The 19977-nt window shown below is 42.8% G+C and overlaps 1 protein-coding gene and 1 pseudogene across 1 annotated transcript in view; one reads left to right on the forward strand and one right to left on the reverse strand.

Moving 5' to 3' along the window:
- RAP1A (RAP1A, member of RAS oncogene family) overlaps nt 1–19977 on the reverse strand; it is a 79805-nt gene that overhangs the window by 46318 nt on the left and 13510 nt on the right. The gene's annotated exons all lie outside the window — the stretch shown is intronic.
- Nucleotides 4465–4818, forward strand: LOC130015800 (60S ribosomal protein L36a-like; annotated as a pseudogene).

Below are 19977 nucleotides of genomic sequence, written 5' to 3' on the forward strand. Positions count from 1 at the left end.
GTACCATTATTATTATTTAAAGAAAGCGAAGCTAATAAAAGTGCCTTACCAAATGTCATAGATAGTCTTGTATAGCTGGGCTCAGAAGTGAAGCAACACGACTTCAATGCCTACACCCTAATCTCAGTTGTGGTCTTCCTCAACTGCACTTATCTGATTTTTCCATAATAAAAAGGAAAAGAAAAAAACAAGAAAAAACTTCTAACAATAGACATATCTAACTACAGTGAAACTGATGAAAAGGTAGCTAATTTAGTCAAAACTCCACCGCTGGAAGACTTCAACCATGAAAGGTTGGGATAACATTTTGAATGCTTCCCTTTTAATTTTATTTTTTTTTATTATTTTTTTTTAATTTATTGAATCACTGTGGGAAAAGTTACAAAGCTTTCAGGTTTATGTCTCAGTCATGCAAATATCAAACACATTTCCCTTTACCAATACTTATTTTTTACCATGAAGAACCCCAATAAAAGCCCACCCCCACCCCTCCCCGTCCCTGTGAGGCAGATGAATTCTAGTTAACACTCTATCTGCTTTGATTAGATTCATTGTTTCAATAAAAGATTCACCACTATTATTTAGAGTTTACCCCCCCCCCCCCAAATCAGACATGCTGAAAAAGCATTGTGAAGTGATTTGCTTTCTACAGCTGGGCTCAAGAATTAAATGTTGGTTTTGGATTTCTGCTATTTTACCTATTGACCCTGGAAGTATTTCTACTGAAAGTCAGATAGTTAAGAAATTGGTTTCTGTGTTCTGGAGTCGTGGCCATGCTGGAGAGCCGCTCGTGGGGGCAACTGGTGGCCTCGGTAGGGCGTGAAGGGCGGACCGAAACGCCCCCCTTCCCATGAGGTTTTAGTCGCCCCCACACTCCCGGCTCATACCTGCTGTCCACAAGGCTCCCATGTGCTTCCCTTTTAATTTTAAAATTTAAGACTAAGTCTTATTTTAGTAAGTTTTTTTTTTCTCACAGTGGCTGAATTCTTTCAAGAATATCTATACCAGTGGTGCTGTCCACAGTCACTGAGATTAAAACAAGTGCTTCTATCTACAGCACTTGCTGTTTGTTGGAAGAAATGATCAACAAGAAACACCTGTAGGGTCAGAGAGCTACCTCAATTGGAGGGTGTCTCTGAAACCTAGGTTCAATCCCCAGCACTGCAGGGTGTTCTGAGCATCACCAGTGTGCTCCCCACACACCTTGTAAACACATAAACAAAACAAGAAGTCAGTCTGTCATCACCCGGTTCCACCCACTCTCCATCTGCATGACTGAGGAATTTCACCTTCACTTTTCCTATCCCATTTTTCTTCACATCAATGCAAAGTCTGGTACATAATGAGGCTGCTTGTCTGCACAGACTAATATACTAGTCTCCTTGAAAACGCAATTCTGGGGCCAGGCAAAGGGATCAGAGGAATATGACCTGTGTACAGGGGGCCTGAGTCTTAACCATAGCACTGCATAGCCCTCTGAGCAATGCCTGGCAGAGTAAAAGAGAGTGCTGAAAGCCCCCAAGCACTGACAGATGTGCCCCTGGCACCACTAGGCCTAAACAGCACGAATGTCAGGTCTGGTTAGCAGAGTTCCACTGGCAGTGGGTCCCAGGTTCCCTGAACACTGCTTGTGAGTGTACTGCCCACCCCCCAAAAGAAAGCAATTCAGAGGAATGTTTTTAAATACTTGTAAACTAGGAAAATTATTTTGAACCCAATGGATATCCTAGGGAAAATGACTAGGAAAAAAACCTCTAGTGCTAGAAAAAATATGCTTACTGAATTTCAGTGTGCCTGTCTCTCACATGAGCCCTACATTTCTGGCTGAACCATCATCTTCCAGAAAATTACCTAAATGGTCAACACAAAGGGAAAAAGGAGGGGGACCTGCAGTATGCTGTTGAAAGCACAGAGTTGCAGATCAATAGAAAAGATGATATTCTAGACATAAGAGAATAGGGAATGCCCCACAAACATGACAAAAACCAGAAGAGTCTACACAGACAAGTAACACGCAAGTGGCACAGTAAACGTCAAGGGGCAAGATTCTTGCCAAGAGAATTAATGCTTGTGTTGAGCATATGAAGTATTCTAAGAACTGAGACAGTTCTAGAAATTTGTGAGGGAAAATCATCAAAAAGAGGAAGTCAAGGAGAAAAGCACTTGGGATCAAGAGAAGTGCCACCTGCTCCATCCAGGACATGCTCTGTGACACCCTTGAAGGGAACCATTCTCATGAATTTATGCCATGGAAGGTGTAAGCAACCCCCCTGAAACCTCTGAACTACATAAAAAGTGTTATGTATAAGCGATTTTATTTCTTTCATCTAAAGATCATGAGGGAGGGGGTGGAGGATCAAAATCTTGCATCTGACATCATGTTGAGGGGCAATGAGCAAGGATGTCAAGCATAAAAATATTCAAGGATATGGTAACAGTGCTAAAGATGTACTTAATAAACTTACTAAAATTATAAGAATGTGAAAGTGTATTTGACTTGTCAAATCAAAATTTCTGCTTTAGTTTCAAGAAAACACATAAAACACCATAAATAAAAATTACATCAAAGTTAAGCAATGACTGTTTAAACAATGCAACTGAAAACATAGTAATATGTAAAACTAATTCTAGACACCAAGTACCCCAGCTATTTCCACTGGAGTAGAGTTCTCAATATAGGAGAGATTACAAGACTAATAGTGTTACAGTATTTACAGTTACATTAGTGACTGAATGTTTCTTAGAATCCAGACCTATCTTAATTATGTGGCATGCAGGAAGTACCAGAACAACAACATATATAATTTGGGAAATGCTATGTACAAAACCATGATGAAATTACCAGTTCACTGCTCTTACTTGCTCCTGAACTCTTGTAATTCTCAAAGATCTTTTTAAAAATTAAGTACTATCGGGCCTAAAGCAATGGCACAGTAGATGGGAGCATCTGCCTTGCAAACTCGTGATCACGAGGTCAAATTCTCTGGGGTCCCACATGCACCAAGTGCAATCCATGCAGTTCTGTTTAAGTTTGCCAGTTCTGCTGTCAGCAATGCACAGTGCCCCAGAGATTTCTAGGTACCATATAGCTGGGTGTGTAAGCACCATCACTAATAAAAAAAAAAGTTTTTTTTTAAAAAAGGGCATAACCCCTGGCAATACCAAAGCCAGGCAAGTGTACAACCCTTGATCACTGCACAAGTCAACAACATAGAAAGTAAGGGGAGCAAGGAGAGAATAAAGAATAAAAAATTAATTAAAATTTTGGGCTGGAGCAATAGTGCAGTGTGTAGGCACTTGCCTTGCATGAGGCTGACCCAGGTTCCATCCCTGGCATCCTATATGGTCCTCCAGGCACTGACAGGAATAATTCCTGAGTGCAGATCCAGGAGAAACTCCTGAGCATTGCTAGGTGTGACCCAAAACCAATAAAGTTAAAATTAATTTAAAATTTTAGATAAATTACTACACAGACAAAGGTGTAGTGAGATAACAGAATACCTGCCTTGCATGTGAATGTTTCTTGGTTCAATGGCTAAACCTCAATAAAATAAAAATAAGAAATGAAATAAACTACAATTTTTAGTTTTGGCATTATATATATATTTCAAATAATCAAGGTATTAGCCTAAATCAATCTGCAAGGCATATTGAGCACATACATCAAATTTACCTTTCTATCTATTAAAAAGAACTATTATACTGGACTTTATGTTTAGTTAATTTACCAATTATATAGTCTGGGTAATAAAACATGCTGGAAAAAGTCAAGCATTTTTCAAAAAGAAAAATCAGTTCTATGTTAACAATGCTCTACTTTTTTTTTTAAAAAAAAAGAGTTATAAGGGTCAGCTTTACTCAAATGATAGCTAGCAAAGTCTTTTTTTTTTAAATTTTTATTAGTGAAACACCCTGAGGTACAGTTGTAGAGTTAACAAGTTTTTGTGCTTGGGTTTCAGTTATACAATGATCGAGTACCCATCCCTCCACCAGTGCCCATTCTCTACCACCAATGATCCCAGTATCCCTCCCACTCCCCCCCCCCCCCCCCCTCCCATTATATCCTGCCTCTGTGGCAGGGCATTCCCTTTTGTTCTCTCTCTCCTTTTGGGTGCTGAGGTTTGCAAAAGAGGCATTGAGTGGCAATCATGTTCAGTCTATATTCTATAGTCTACTTTCAGCATGCATTTCCCATCCTGGGAGGATCCTCCCAAAAACCTTCACTTGGTATTCCCTTCTCCATCTGAGCTAACAATGCTCTAGTCTTAAGGGATATATATATATATATATATATATATATATATATATATATATAATTTTTACTTCCATAGTTTGTCCTTGCTGAAATCTTCTTACAAACTGGGGGTCTTTTTCCCCCCCTTAAGTCATTATGAAAAGCTAGATGAAAAACCTAAAGACAGATTCTTGTTTTTTTTTTTCCCCAAAGAGAACAAAATACTTCCTTTCCTCGCAGACACCGCTGCTGCAAGTATGGTGAACATACCGAAAACCCGCCGGACTTTTTGTAAGAAATGTGGCAAACATCAGCTCCACAAAGTCACACAGTACTAGAAGGGCAAGGATTCTCTGTATGCCCAGGGAAAGCGTCATTATGACAGGAAGCAGAGTGGTTACGGAGGTCAAATTTAGCCTATTTTCCGGGAAAAGGCTAAAACTACAAAGAAGATTGTGTTGAGACTTGAATGCATCGAGCCCAACTGCAGATCTAAGAGAATGCTGGCCATTAAGAGATGCAAGCATTTTGAACTGGGAGGCGATAAAAAGAGAAAGGGACAAGTGATCCAGTTCTAAGCTTCATCTTTTTTTTTTTTTTTTAATTTATTTATTGAATCACTGTGGGAAAGGTTACAAAGCTTTCAGGTTTATGTCTCAGTCATGCAAATATCAAACACATTTCCCTTTACCAATACTTATTTTTTCCCATGAAGAACCCCAATAAAACCCCACCCCCCACCCCTCCCCGTCCCTGTGAGGCAGATGAATTCTAGTTAACACTCTATCCGCTTTGATTAGATTGTTTCAATAAAAGATTCACCACTATTATTTAGAGTTTACCCCCCCCCCCCCAAATCAGACATGCTGAAAAAGCATTGTGAAGTGATTTGCTTTCTACAGCTGGGTTCAAGAATTAAATGTTGGTTTTGGATTTCTGCTATTTTACCTATTGACCCTGGAAGTATTTCTACTGAAAGTCAGATAGTTAAGAAATTGGTTTCTGTGTTCTGGAGTCGTGGACGTGCTGGAGAGCCGCTCGTGGGGGGCAACTGGTGGCCTCGGTAGGGAGTGAAGGGCGGAGCGAAACGCCCCCCTTCCCATGAGGTTTTAGTCGCCCCCACACTCCCGGCTCATACCTGCTGTCCACAAGGCTCCCATGTGGCTGCCATCTTTCTTTCCAGAGAGGAGAGGGCGAATGGGGCAACACCCTTTCCCCTCCGGCAGACTTGATGGGCTGGATCAACGCATAGTCCGTTCACTTTTCTGCTCCAAGCTAAGCTTCATCTTTTAATATGAAGACAGAAATCCTGGGCTGTGTTAGACTGATGGAACAATCCATGTTTTAGGAGGGAAATTAAGTAGTGTCATGAATAAACTCCCTGAGAGGGGGGGAAAAAGAGAGAGAGAACAAAACATACCTGCACTGAGTACTGAGAGGAGGTGAAGAGATCTACATATAACCACTCAGTACCTGTACTGCAGACCATGATACCCAAAAGGAAGTGTGTGTGTGTGTGTGTGTGTGTGTGTGTGAGAGAGAGAGAGAGAGAGAGAGCGCCATAGAGGCAGGCTGTGGGTGGGAGTGTGATAGGAGTGAAACTGGGGACACTGGTGGTGGGAAATGTACCCTGGTGAAGGGTTAGGTGTTGGAACATTGTATGACTGAAACCTAATCAAGATCAACTCTGTAACTGTGTATTTCATGGTGATTCAATTAAAAAAAAATCTAGCTAAGGAGCCCCTACTAAATGAACAAACAAAATTTATTTGCCTGCTTAATTAATGATATTGTATGAGAGAAAAGACTATGAAAAAACTGGTAAAAAAAAAACTAGGTGCTCAAATCAAAACTAGGGTGATGGAGCATATAAAAGTAAAAAGAAAGGTTCTCTTCTATAAATACCTTACAATCAACACCTAAGAATGGAACAGAAAGAATTCTGCAATCTAAATATGCAAATACGACTCATGAAAAGAGCTTCTAACCATTAGGAATCCCTGGTACTGTGTGAATCTGTTTTGCCCCTCTCTCTGAGGGAGGGGAAGGGCCAGTTCATGAGCCAAACCTAGGGCCTCACACAAGCCAACGCAAGTGCTCTGTGGCTAGCCACTTCTTTTTCCCAACGTGTGGCTTGCATGTATGTTTGTATACATGCTTTGAGGAAAGACCCACAGCAGTTTCCTTCACTAAAGCTTCAGAGAACCTGATCCCTTCCCCATCTCCTATCCTATCATCTCTCCTTCCACCTACCTCTGAACTCCAAGGGTGATCACAAGTTTAGGTAAGAATATAGATTATGGAACATAACTTTTTGGGTTCAAAGTCCAGTTCTGGGGCTGGAGTACAGCCTACAGCAGGCAGGGCTCCTGCCTTGCATGGGTTTGATCCCTGGCACCCCATATGGTTCCCTGAGCACCACCAGGAGTGATCCCTAAGTGCAAAGCCATGAGTAATCCCTGAGCACCACTGGGTGTGACTTCAGACAAAAATTAAATCCAATTCTGCACCCAGAGATAGCACAGGGGTTAAGGTACTTGACCTGCAGGCAGTCAGCCCCAGTTCAATCCCCAGCACCAATAAGGTCCCCTGAGCACAACAAAGAGAGACTCCTGAGCACAGAGCCAAGAGTAGCCCTGAGCACTGCCAGGTGTGACTCAAACAAAGTCCAATTCTGCCATTCCCTTGTTTTGTCCTAGGCACTGTCTTGATTTTTATATCTCCATTTAATCATGGAGATAACAGTGCCTACCTCATAGGGTTATTTTGAGCGTATTTGCATATGTGCCTAGTACAGAACAAGGGCTTTTAGTGTCTGCTTGTTGTCATCTTTATCTGAATTATTCTTTTTTTTTTTCTTTTTTTTTTTTGCTTGCACCCAGCTGTACTCAGGGCTCACTCCTGACTCTGCATTCAGGGATCATTCCTAGTAGGACTTGGAGGACCATATGCAGTACTGGGGATTAAACTCAGGCTGGCAGCATGCAAGGCAAGGCAGGGTCATCTCTCAGGCCCTGTCTGGATATTCCTTAGCCAGCACCCTCTATTCCATGCTCCTCCTTCCTGCAAACCAGTACAGGGATTTTAGATGTTTGCTTTTCATGACCCCCATTTTTGTCCAAGAAATGCAACATGGTAAGCACTGCCAGAAACACTTTAGACTCATTACAATCTGATTTTGATTTTGAATTTTTGGTTGTTGTATGCTGAGAAACCTTTCACTGTTATTCGTCGATTGCCTCGAGCAGGCCCCAGTAACGTCTCTTTCATCCTAGCCCTGAGATTATATTCAAGGCTCTTTAGGAGAATGAGACCCATCATTGTTACTGGTATTTGGCATATTTGGTATGCCATGGGGAGTTTGCCAGACTCTGCCCTGTGGGCAGGCTACATTCGATAGCCTGCAAGTTTGTCCAAAGTAGGAATGAGACAATAAGATGTCATAAAAAAAAAAGTTCTGATAAGATGTCGCGAGGTCATTAAAAAAATTTTTTCCCCCTATTTGTTTTGAGGGCAAATTACTCCTGGTTCAGTTCTTGAAGGTCCCTCCCAGCAGTGCTCCAGGGTGCATCAGAACCAGAGCCTGATGCTGGGGCTCCTGCATGCAAACCTGTCCACTGAGTTACCACCCTGCTTCACTATTCTCAAACTTACAAGACCGCCCACCCCCAACCACCTTATTCGTTCAGTTACAAACCTTTATATATTAGGTCATGTCTTAAGCTTAGGAAGGTGGGAGCTGGTATAACATCAACACAAATGCACACAACACAAATGAGTCTTAAGAGTGTCCCTTCACTGTCTAAGAAAGCAGTAACACTATCAATTCCCGATCTGAAGTCTCCTCTAGGAGCTCAGGACTGCGCATCAACACTGTTTCAGTCTTTATTTCATTTTCATTCCCTGCCCTCACTGTAAACTTACCAAACGCTGTAATTTTTTTACCCTTTATCCTCTCACAGAAAGTGCTATTCTTCTGCCTCCCCTCGACTAACTCCTAAGCTTTGTCCTGCAAGCTGAAACCTATATATAGGTTATTACTTGATCCTGTTTCCCATATACAAACAGCCACAGTAGTGCCACCGAGTTTGTATTTCTTTAAATTTGTTGTTCCTTGTAAGGAAATACAAGAGTCCTCAATCATTTCTAACCCAATTCTTTCATGGGAAATCAAAGAGATATGGAAAACCAAGAATATGCAAATGCAGACGCAAAGGGGAGAGATATACAGCTACTGCTGTTCTGCTTCAAGTTCCATATTCTTCAAACCCACCCTTCAATATCAGACTAAATGATTTACTTAGCATGTAGCTCTCTGTAGCTCCCCATTGTAAATTTCTTAAACTCCAGACTCCTCCTATAATTTCTTAACATTCTGGGTTAAGGTACTAGCCTTTCTTACTAATATGGATGTACTTTAGAATGTACAAAATCTCTTGAAATACTATACAAAGCGTCTTTAAAGGCATGCGTATAATTTTCCAGAGAGGAAAAAAGTCCAAAATTTTCCCAACAATTTCAGATTCTCATGGGGGGTCCAAAGGTTCACTATTCTTGGGGCTGGGGTTGCAAAGAGGTACAGTGCACGCTTCGATTTTCACTACTTCATGGCCTCCTAAGCACTGAGCCTCGGGTAACCTCTGAGCACTACCCAGTGTGGCTCCAAAAACAAGAATCAGAGGGGTGGTTCCTTATTCAAGAAAACAGGCCAAAATTCACCAGCAGGTCATGTAAAGTTCTCCATCATTTGGCCCTGGTCCCTGTTAACTCCACCAGCTGTCCCTCTATGTAGGCAGCTATCAAGAGCCAATTAAGTGGACACCTGTTATTTTTGTATGTCTAATATCCCTTCCTTGTTCTTTTGGCACCAGCATCCTTTGTTGGGAAATAACCCTTGTTTCCCTCAGTGCAGTTTTGGTGGGAATGTAAACAAAGGAGTTTCACCCTCCACTAAGCGAGGGGGGGGGCATCTGACCTGAATTCAAACTATGCCAACAAGACCAGCTTCTAGGAAGCTGAATATTGAGCAGAACATTAAGATGAAAACTGCTCAGAACTGATTCCTTCTGACAGGTACCTAAAAACAGCATTCCTGGCCTGGAGAAAAGCGCACAAGGACGGGGTACTGCTGCCCGAGCCACACGAGCTCGAAACACCACTGGGAGTAACCCCATGGCCCCTACTGCTGCATCCACAGCACTGCTGGGTGTGACAGCCCCTCCCCAAGGAAAGGGTGCTTAAGATGTTGTCAGAACGTGCAAGCTTCTAAGGCTACTTGAGGGATCAGTAAATTATGCTATGACCAATGGGAAAAATCATTCCACTTCCTATTTGTGTGACCTGTCAACTGAAAGCGTTTTTTTACATTCATTAATAATTATTGTTCTAAATCAAAAGAAAAACAGTGCTTACTGACATGAAAATTATAAAGAATGTATGAAAACTATATATGAAATGCCAATGTTAGTGTCCAATCGTGCTGATTTGTTTAAATACCATCTACAGCTGCCTGTTCTTTACATTGGTAAAGGTAAGGTAAGGTAAAGGTAAGGCCCTCCCGTTGATCGTCGATTTGCTCGAGCGGGCCCAGTAACGTCTCCATTGGAGAATTTGTTGTATTACAACAGAAACTCTATGGCCTTTAAAACCTGAATTATGAGCTAGAGCAATAATATAGTGGGCAGGGGGCTTGCCTTGCACACAGCTACCTGGAGTTCAATTCCTGACACCTCACCTGGTGCCCACCCTCACCAGGAGAAAGCCTCTATGAACACCACTGGCATGGCCCCAAACAAACAAAAACAAAACAACAAAACCTTGTCCATGCTCAACAGATACAGAATGAAAAAAATCCGGATCAGAGCCCAGAACGTCTGGCTCTAGCATCTGTGTGGTCAACCGCAACACTACATTGCGTTATCAACTCATCTTGTCTGTCTGATCTCTACAAAATGATGGCATTTTTCCTTAGAAAAAAAGGAAACTGAAGACTTAAGTATGGCATTCTTTGAAGTTTGAAAATTCTTTAAATTTGACAGACTGCAAAGACCAATGCTGAATATTCCTTCTTGAAGGCAGGAAACCTGCCCCCCTGGATTCCAAGTTCAGAATTCAGCTTCTCCCAAAGCTAAGTTCTGGAGCTTAGGCTAGGACAAATCATGCTCTACTCCCACAGTCTTGTCTCATCATGACCAGTTAAATGCCAATCTCTGGATAGTGGAGGCTGGACACAGCTCCAGTTAACTCTAAAGCACAGCCAAGGCAGGGCTGAAACCTCCCACAGTACACTTTTCTCCTTTCAAGGAGAAGAGTGGTTATCAAAGAGCATAATACAGAAGGGGAGGAGCAAGGGTTGAAATGAGGAAACTGGAACAAGCAGGTCTTCGAAGAATGGAATTTTTACTTAGTGTAACATGCTGGTAAGGACTACTCTTTATGTCTCATTTCTAATATGAAAAACTGTTAACAAGCAAGGATGAAAAAAACCTAACTACAAAAAAACTTTAACAGAAATTATTTTAATGATACTTTGAAAAGTATCAATGATAATTTTGATACTTTGATTCAAATGATTTTAATGATACTCTGAAAAGATAATAATTATATAAATTACCTGCTGTTTTCTGGAAAGCAATTTACTTTTTGTCAAAAGCACAAAATGTACAACTCTCAAGTGGAAATACATTATTCTGGCAAACCAACTAGAAAATCTTTCCCACAAGACGGTAATTAAAGTCTTGTTGGTACTAATTTATCACAATACTTAGTGTGAAGAAAAAATGTTTTATGTAACAATAAAATGTTAGTATTTTGAAGTTGTACCAACACAAATGTCTCTCACATTTTGGCATGGGGCCACACCTGGTAGTGCTCAGAGGTTGCTTCCTGGAGTTCTCAGGTGACCACACGATGCTGAGGATCAAACCTGAGCAGCCCACATGGAGGCCAGGATCTGAACCCCTGTACTAGCTCTCCAGCCAGTCTCCACATTTTAACTTGTGCTGTACGAATTTTTAATAGTCTCACATTACATTCAGTTAAAATATCTGGGACAGGAGAGAGAGTATTGGGGCGGGCACCTGTCTTGCACATGACCTGAAGTCACAGGTGAATTAACTCTCATGTCTTACTGTCATCTGTTTACAGTGAAGGATCAGCCAGTTTCATGCACACTCGCAAACATGTTAAATTACGCACCAAGGAATAGTCTCCAGCATAGTTAAACAATAGCTTCAATAAATAAAAACATATTTGAGATGTTAAGTTTTTAAAGACCACTACAAGGGAAAGCTAGATGGGATCCCTCCACTCTTCCCTGTAGAGAAGCTTCTTACTGCTCCCTCCAGCCATTACCCACATCCTCTCCCTGTCCTCCTTCCTCTCTCCCCCCTCACATCCCTAAATGAAAGTTATTTTACTTCAACAGAGCAAACTGTCCTGCATGTAAACAATGAGTATCAATTATTAGCATTATCAGCAATTTCTATCCTAGTTGTATCCAAAATCTACATTATAAGAATTAACTTTCCTAGTACTCGTGCATTGAAAAAAAAATCTCACTGTGGGGTAGGAGAGAGAGTACAATGGTTAAGGCCTTGCATGTGACTGGTGAGTTTAATCTCCAGCAATGCACATGATCCCCAAAGTCCGGCAATGCAAAGGGATCAACTATGTCTTTCATATTCTAGCGCCAAAATTAAAACCAATGGTACCACATGCATCCCCTTACTACTCCAAGGAGGGCTCTTAGCTCCCAGCATCACTAGAGATCCCTATAAAAACTTAACAAAGTGCACTGCATTGCACTGCACTGTCCTCCCATTATTCATCGATTTGCTCCAGTGGGCAGAACAACTAATTCATGATTAGAAAAAAAAAAAAAACTCTTCAGTCTTTTGGTGTTTCCTTTAAGCCTACATTGGACATATGAATAGACAGTTGAAAAAGTAAAAGTAAAACCATGCCAATATAAACCATGAAAAATTGCTTTCCCCCTTTACTAGAACACACTTTTAAGAACAGGGCAGACAAGCTTCGCCTTGGTGCAGAGAGAGTACGGCAGGTATCCAGTTAACCAGGGTTCAATACCCACTATTCCATATGGCCCCTTGAGTATTGCCAGGAGTAACCCGTGAGCATCACTGAGTGTAGCCTAAACAACACCCTCTGCTCCTCATCCCCCCGCGCCCTATAAAAAAAGAGGACAGACAGTAAGATTAGGGACATAGTTTAAAAGTGCTGGAGCAACATGCTTTGCATGCAGGGAGCCCAGATTCAATTCCTGGCACAACAAGGTCACCCCAGGATACAAGGAGTGATATCTGAGCACAGGCAAGAAGTAGCCCCTAGAACCACTGGAAATACTTCGCCCCAAAACAAACGTAACAAAAAAGTGCAGACAAGTGGAATTATATGACTGAATTTTCTATAAAATTTCAGCTTTTACATTGTACAAATTCAATGTGATCCCCATAACGATACCCATGACATTCTTCAAAGAAATGGAGCAAACATTCATATGAAACAATAAGCCCCCACGAATAGCTAAAGCAATTCTTGGGAAAAAGAAAATGGAAGGAATCAACCTTTCTAACTTCAAACTCTACTACAAAGCAGTAATAATTAAAACAGCATGGTACTGGAACAAAGGCAGAACAGCAGACCAATGGAACAGAGTAGAACATACTGACATCTCCCCCCAAGCATATGATCATCTAATCTTTGATAAGGGAGCAAGAAATGTGAAGTGGAGCAAGGAAAGCCTCTTTAACAAATTGTGCTGGCATCACTGGATGGCTACATGCAAAAAACTGGGCTCAGATCTCTGCCTAATACCATGTACAAAAGTAAGATCAAAGTGGATTAAAGACCTCAACATCAGACTGGAATTCATAAGGTACACTGAAGGAAAAATTGGCAAAACCCTCCATGACATTGAAGCTAATGGTATCTTCAAAGATGCCACGCCACTGGCCAAGCAAATGAAAACAGAGATAGACAAATGGGACTATCTAAAACTAAGAAGCTTCTGCACGTCAAAAGAAACAGTGACCAAAATAAAAAACAGTCTACAGAATGGAAACGGATATTCGCCGAATACACATCTGACAAAGGGTTGATATCAAGGATATACAAAGTATTGGTTGAACTTCACAAGAAGAAAACATCCAACCCCATCAAAAAATGGGGCGACGAAATGAACAGAAACTTTCTCAAAGAAGAAATCTGAATGGCTAAAAGGCACATGAGAAAATGCTCCACATCATTAATCATCAGGGAGATGCAGATCAAAACCACAATGAGATATCATTTCACACCACAGAGACTGGCCCACATCCACAAGAACAAAAGCAACCGATACTGGTGCGGATGTGGCGAGAAAGGGACCCTCCTTCACTGCTGGTGGGAATGCCCACTGGTTCAGCCCTTTTGGAAAACAGTATGGACGATTCTCAAAAAATTAGAAATGGAGCTCCCATTTGCCCCAGCAATACCACTCCTGGGAATATACCCCAGAGGGGCAAAAAAGTATAGTTGAAGTGACATCTGCACTTGTTTGTTCACTGCAGCACTCTTTACAATAGCCAGAATCTGGAAAAAACCTGAGTGCCTGAGAACAGATGATTGGTTAAAGAAACTTTGGTACATCTACACAATGGAGTACTATGTAGCTGTTAGAAAAGATGAAGTCATGAAATTTACATACAAGTGGTACTACCTGGAAAGTATCATGCTAAGCGAAAATGAGTCAGAAAGAGAGGGACAGACATAGAAAGACTGCATTCATCTGGGGAACATAAAGTAACAAAATAGGAGACTAACACCCAAGAATAGCAGAGTACCAGGTTTTAGGTACCAGGAGGTTTACTCCATGGCTTGGAGGCCAGCCGCACATGCTGGGGGAAAAGGCAGCTCAGATAGAGAAGGGAGGACCAAATGAAGGGTGTTGGGAGGATCCTCCCAGGATGGGAGATGCGTGCTGAGAGTAGACTCTAGACCAAATATGACTGCCACTCAATGCCTCTTTTGCAAACCAGAGCATCCAAAAGGAGAGAGAGAACAAGGGGGAATGCCCTGCCACAGAGGCAGGGTGGGGTGGGAGGAATACTGGGATCAGTGGTGGTGGAGAATGGGCACTGGTGGAGGGATGGGTATTTGATCATTGTATAATTGAAACCCAAGCACAAAAATGTGTAAGTCTACAACTGTACCTCATGGTTTTTTACTAATTAAAATCTAAATTTAAAAAAATTTCAGCTTTTAAGACTAAAACACTGGAAATAAACCACAAGGTAGAGACAGAATAGCTGATTCTGCACATAGTTCTCTCTTCAAAAAAAAAGGTGGGGGCAACCCAGTTGTGACGGAAGAAGGTGTGTTCGGGGCCACTTGTAATCTCAGTCTAGCCAATGCAGGGGTGGGGGTAATGCACACAGGGTGGAGACGGATGAACTCAGGGCCAGGGGCATGATAAAAGCCTTGCTCTACCACTGGGGCTATTTATCCCGTGGCCAAATTCTTTTGCAAATGCTCATAATTTTTTTTTCTTTTTGGGTCACACCTGGCAATGCTCAGGGTTATTCCTGGCTTTGCACTCAGGAATTACTCCTGGCGGTGCTGTGGGGACCATATGGGATGCTGGGAATCGAACCCGGGTCGGTCGCATGCAAGGCAAACGCCTACCCGCTGTGCTATCACTTCAGCCCCAATGCTCATATATTTAAAAAAAAAAAAAACATTTAGGCCATGCCAGAGCAATAGTACAGTGGGTTAGCCACTTGCCTTGTACACAGCTGACCTAGGTTCAATCCATGGCACCCTATATAGTTCCCTGAGCCTACCAGGAGTGATTCCTAAGGCCAGAGCCAGAAGTAAATCCTGAGCGCCACTGGGTATGTCCCTTACACACACACACCCCACATGCCAAAAAAAACCAAACCCAAAACCAAAACCAAAATTATTTAGGCTCGGGCTGGACAGACAGCTCAGAGGGCTGAGTATACGATGAAAAGTAGACTTTGCATACAGGATGTGTGGGTTTGACCCCTGTCCTCCACTGCCAGGACAGGCTCTTTGGACTACAATGCAGCTCAGTGGGTAAAACACATGCATGAAATTTCATGTGTGAAACCTGTGTTTTACCTGCAGTACACAAAATAAAAAAAGCATTTAAGTTTTACTGATTAAATAGGCATTTTCTCTGCATGACTAAAAAACCATCACTTGTCCATCTTTAGCATGTCAACACACAAAAACACTAAATGCCATGGTTTTAAAGTGATGAGGTTGCAAAAGATCAAACTATGTTAATTCACTCTACACATAAGCTCAACCAAGGAGATGTTTGAACCTAAGCAGAGCCAGCTTAGAGTATCAGAGAGCAATGATTCTTCAGATCTGGCTGCTAGGGCCTACTATTTCCTACATGAAACATACACAAACAGATGGCACTGGGTGGTGACATGACCTCACGTTTGTTCTGCCGATGACAGTATTTCAGTCTAATGCATTGTGGGAATAACAGAATGACTTCATCTAAAACTCCTCTACGGGGGGTATGGTGCCGCCAGCAGGTCAATCTGTACCTGTGAGGCGAGTGCATCAGCAGCCTGATGGCTCCTTCAGACTTCCAGATACCCCAAAAGTGCTGCTGTGCCTTTGGCCAGACCCCAAAAACTTGGGGCAAACTTTACCAAGAAAGTAAACAGCCAAAAGTTAGGTATGTGGGAAACATACCCACAAACCACCTCCGGCTCAGCTATATAATTGGAGGCAAGGCCTCTTTGGTTCCTGATTGAACTGCTTAATGGCCATGATCCCAGAGACTCTGAAACAAATCTCGAAACCCAGCGGCTTTTGGCAGAAATGCGTCCGGTCCCTGCAGTAGGTTACCGGTGCTGGGCCAACCCAGGTGGGAATAGGTTTCGTGCCTTGGCCTGTTTCCCCTGGCGGCCTAGTGGCCGCCATCTTTCAGAGGCCACTGGACAGTCAGGTTTGGACCCCCAGTGACGAGACACATGTGGCCTCACGGGATGGGGGTGGAGCCGGGCCTGTCCTCCCCACCCCAATGAGACCCCCAGTCATCACCCACAAATGGCCTCTCTGGCTTCTGATCAAGATGCTTAATGGCCATGATCCCAGAGACTCAGGAACAAATCTCAAAACCCAGTGGCTTTTGGTAGAAATGCGTCCAGATCCCACAGTATGTTACTGTTGCTGGGCCACCCCAGGGAGGAAAGGGTCTTGTCACTCCGCCTGCTCCCCCTTGGTGGCTCGGTGGCCGTCATCCTCCAGAGGCCACTGGACAGTCAGGTCTGGGCCTGCAGTGGCGAGACATTTTGGGCCTCACAGGATGGGGGTGAAGCCGGGCCTGTCCTCCCCACGCCAATGAGACCCCAAGTCATCACCCACGAATGGCCTCTCTGGCTCCTGATCAAGCTGCTTAACGGCCATGATCCCAGAGACTCAGGAGCAAATTTTGGAACCCAGCAGGTTTTGGCAGAAATCCCTCCGTATTTAAGTGTTAAAATTTCAGAATTTCAAAATCGTGCGGCCACTACTGCAGTCACACTACATCATATGTTATTCATAACCAGCAATAGAACACAAATTGTCTACTGCTGCCTTTTCAGCAGATCTGAGTTGGGGTAAAATCTCAAATAATAATGGTGGGTCTGGAGTTGAAATATTGAATGTGATCAAAGTAGAGAGAGAGTAATGTGGAAATCATCTGCCCCACAGGTAGGGGGAGGGTGTGGGTTGGGAGTATACTGGGGTTTTTGGTGGTGGAGAATGGGCACTCGTGAAGGTACGGGTGTTTCATTGTATGACCGAGACTTAGACCCGAAAGCTTTGTAACTGCTCTCATGGTGATTCAATAAATAAAATTATAAAAAATGAAAAAAAAAAAAACTCCTCTACCCATGATATTAACTGCAGATTTTGGTCAGTCCTTCCGTTATAATGCTATCACATCCCAATATAAAGAATTATGACAGGACTAAAATTTTGGCAGTAGGTGCAGTGTTGATGGGACACACAACACACAACACAGGGTTAGGGTTAGGGCCAAGACCCAGAGACTATAAAACCCTGCTCCCGGAAGAGAAAAGTGTAGAGTCTCCTGCCTCCACGCCTGGCTGTCCTCACCGGGGTCCCTTGGAGGAGGGTGGGTTGTTTCCCTCCCCACCCCGAGCAGAGCCCCAGCAGCTGAAGACCTCCAGTTCCAGCCACAGCCATGCTTAAGACCACTCTTCACACGTTCGGACGAGCCTCACACATGAAGGAACCGGCAGAGGACCCAGGCGTGCGGGACCTGGGGCGTAGATCTCCAAGCCTGCTCGGATTGGGACTGGGGCCTCCTCCACCCAGATCCCCCACTCATCTTCCAGTTTGTAGGCATTACACCCACCAACTGCCCCCGGCACTGTGTAATCCCATCAACGGCCAAGACCCAGAGACTGTGAAACCCTGCTCCCAGAAGTGCGCGCTGCATTTGCAGCCTCGTGACATCTTATTATCTAGGTCTTACTCTGGAGAACCTGGCAGGGTACCAAAAATACGGCAGAGTCTGGCAAACTCCCCATGTCGTATTCAATATACCAAAAACCAGTAACAATGATGGGTCTCATTCTCCTGACCCTGAAAGAGCCTCGAATGTGGCACTTTTAAAATCTCAGGGCTAGGACGAAGGAGACATTACTGGGGCCTGCTCGAGGCAATCAATGACCAACAAGATGACAGTGACACAGTGATACAGGTGCAGTGTGGTTTATATACGTTTAGAATTGTAAAGCTGCAACTTTCTTTAAAAAAGAAATGTAACGTTACACACTCCTGAAATTTAGCACTTCGAATGATAAACTGCAAATAACACTGCAAAACAATGGTAAATTAATAAAATTTTAATTTAAAAACCTGACATTTGAGTACTAAGGAGAAATCACTAAACATTTAAAACTCAAAAGGATATTTTACAAATGAAATCTGTCCTAAATGTGATACTCAACATCTAAAAGGCATGAAAACTTTTTTTGAAAGGGTACAAATCATTTCACCAACTCTCAATTTCCAAAGGGTCAGAGTTTTTCTGGGAGAGGGGAAGAAGGGAGAGGACTCCCAAGCGGTGCTCAGGCGATTCTCGGCCAACCTGCTAGTGGTTCAACCCCACGGCCTGAGGTTGTGGTGCTGCTCGGGCCCTGTGGTGGGTGGCAGGAATTGCCCTGTTGCCCCAGCACTGCCTGTGTGCCTCCAGGCCTGTACCCAGCGATGCTCAGGGGACTGTATGGTGCTAGAAAGAGATAGGGTTGACTGTATGCAAGACAGGTGCCTTACCCCTTGAACTCCAGCCCTCTAGTTCATCATTTTCATGTACAAGATATATCAAAATAATCTGCTTTCTGAACATCTAAATATATAAATAAGGATGGGCTGAGACATAAGATTTACCTTGCAAATAAATTTGCTTGCCCATGGTAGTTACACTTAATTTGATTTTCTTAAATAATTATATTTATACACATTTCAGCCACATAACTTTTACATATCAACCATCTAGAGGACAAACTGATACTTGAAGACATGATCCCTTCTGAATTAGAGATTATGTCTATTACAACTAACCAGATTCTGTGACTTGAATGAACAGTGAAAGCTACAAGAGCAGACAGTCTAAAAGTGGTCACTCAGAAACCTAGCCCCACTCCCCTTCCCCCACTCACCACACACAAGAAGCCCTGACCACCACAGAGAGTAGCCCTCAAACTCCCCGAGCCAGCAGAGCGTAGCTGACTCACACTACAGGACTAGACTCTCAATCTCCAGCACCCAGACTTCCTCAGCACCACTTGGGACACCACACCCCACCCATCAGAAAAAAGGCATTTTGAGTATACCAAGGACCAAAATATCATATAAAACTATTTTTCATAGATACCTGTCAGTCATATAATAACCATAGTCTCAGACTACTAGAAACCAATTAAAAAATACGTTCCTGGATGGTAGGAGGGATACTGGCATCATTGGTGGTGGAGAATGGGCACTGGTGGAGGGATGGGTACTCGATCATTGAATGACTGAAATGTAAGCAAGAAAGTTTGTAAGTCTGTAACTGTACCTCACAGAGATTCATGTAAAAACAAAACACAAAACAAAACAAAACATTCCTTCTTCCCCAAAGCAAACCTCTTCTACCTCTTCTACCTTTGAGAATACTTCTGAATCGAACCAAAAAGGCAGATGCCTTACTCTGAGAAAAGGGTGCCACACACAAAAGATTCAGCATATTCTCTCTGACACTCCCTATAAGCTACCTTATCTAACCCAGAGTGTTCTTCCTACCAGTTTACTAACAATTTATCTCCTTATTGCCTTCATCCCATTATTTTTTTCTCTTCCAGTGAAAATAAATTTCTCCCCCACAGTTCAATTTTTGCATGGTATACATTTCCCTAGGGCAAATCCTCTATCAAAATTCCCCCTCAAACTTCCACTAAACCCACTTTTTACATGTGGATTATCTACATCTACTTAAATATCCACTTCTTTAAAGTTCATTGAAAGTTCCTTCACCAACCACACTGAAGCTATGGTTCCCAGCACTGCTGGTATGACCCCAGGTGTCACAAGTGTGACCCATGACACACTACAACTGATTGTGCAAGTACCACAATGAAGTGTAGGCCCCTAGAGCACAATAACCAGTTGTGTGAGTCTTGGACCACAACATCTCTGGGTCCCGA

The sequence above is a fragment of the Sorex fumeus genome, unplaced genomic scaffold (genome assembly GCF_029834395.1).
Source record: "Sorex fumeus unplaced genomic scaffold, SorFum_2.1 ptg000131l, whole genome shotgun sequence".
NCBI lineage: Eukaryota > Metazoa > Chordata > Mammalia > Eulipotyphla > Soricidae > Sorex > Sorex fumeus.